Source organism: Mustela erminea, chromosome 3 (assembly GCF_009829155.1).
Source record: "Mustela erminea isolate mMusErm1 chromosome 3, mMusErm1.Pri, whole genome shotgun sequence".
NCBI classification, from domain to species: domain Eukaryota; kingdom Metazoa; phylum Chordata; class Mammalia; order Carnivora; family Mustelidae; genus Mustela; species Mustela erminea.
Window position 1 is genome coordinate 15,995,728 of NC_045616.1, and position 1,623 is coordinate 15,997,350.

The 1,623-nt window shown below is 47.2% G+C and overlaps 1 pseudogene; it reads right to left on the bottom strand.

Moving 5' to 3' along the window:
* LOC116585946 lies at positions 1-1,623 on the bottom strand (annotated as a pseudogene).

Consider the following 1,623-nt stretch of genomic DNA (forward strand, 5'->3'; position numbering starts at 1 on the left):
CTTTCCTTCTGAAGGTTTTACGATGCATTGTTATCATTAACCAGTCTTTTACTATTAAACTTAAATGGCCAATTGACACAAACAGTTCTGAGACCGTTCTTCCACCACTGATTAAGACTGGGGTGGCAGGTATTGGGGATAATATTCATTTAGCCTTCTGAGCTTTCTGGGCAGACTTGGTGACCTTGCCAGCTCCAGCTGCCTTCTTGTCCACTGCTTTGATGACACCCTAAGCAACCGTCTGTCTCATGTCACGAACAGTGAAACGGCCCAGAGGAGGATAGTCAGAGAAGCTCTCAACACACATAGGCTTGCCAGGAACCATATCAACAATGGCAGCGTCACCAGATTTCAAGAACTTGGGACCATCTTCCAGCTTTTTTCTAGAAAGACGATCTATCTTCTTCAGCTCAGCAAACTTGCAAGCAATGTGAGCTGTGTGACAATCCAGCACAGGCGCATATCCAGCACTAATTTGGACTGGATGGTTCAGGATAATCACCTGAGCTGTGAAGCCAGCTGCTTCCATTGGTGGGTCATTTTTGCTGTCACCAGCCACATTGCCACGACGAACATCTTTGACAGATACGTTCTTGACATTGAAGCCCACATTGTCCCCAGGAAGGGCCTCACTCAAAGCTTCATGGTGCATTTCAACAGACTTGACTTCAGTTGTAACATTGACTGGAGCAAAGGTGACCACCATGCCAGGCTTAAGAACACCAGTCTCCACTCGGCCCACAGGGACAGTACCAATACCACCAATTTTGTAGACATCCTGGAGAGGCAGACGCAAGGGCTTGTCATTTGGACAAGTTGGTGGCAGAATGCAACCCACAGCTTCAAGCAGTGTGGTTCCACTGGTATTCCCATCTTTACGGGTGACTTTCCATCCCTTGAACCAAGGCATATTAGCACTTGGCTCCAGCATGTTGTCACCATTCCAACCAGAAATTGGCACAAATGCTACTGTGTCGGGGTTGTAGCCAATTTTCTTAATGTAGGTGCTGACTTCCTTAATGATTTCCTCGTATCTCTTCTGGCTGTAGGGTGGCTCAGTGGAATCCATTTTGTTAACACCAACACGCACCATAGCACATACCCTCCCCAATGCCCATAACCCCGCCCAGTGTGTAAGCCAGAAGGGCATGCTCATGGGTCTGCCCGTTCTTGGAAATACAGGCTTCAAATTCACCAACACCAGCAGCAACAATCAGGACAGCACAGTCAGCCTGGGATGTGCCTGTAATCATGTTTTTGATAAAGTCTCTGTGTCCTGGAGCATCAGTGATGGTCACATAATACTTGCTGGTCTCGAATTTCCACAGGGAGATATCAATGGTGATACCACGTTCACGTTCAGCTTTCAGTTTATCCAAGACCCAGGCATACTTGAAGGAGCCTTTTCCCATCTCAGCAGCCTCCTTCTCGAATTTTTCGATAGTTCTTTTGTCGATCCCACCACATTTGTAGATCAGATGACCAGTAGTGGTAGACTTGCCCGAATCTACGTGTCTGATGACAACAATGTTGATATGAGTCTTTTCCTTCCCCATTCTGGTTTAGGATGAGCGGTGGTTTTCACGACACCTGTGTTCTGGCAGCAAACCCGTTGGGAAAAAG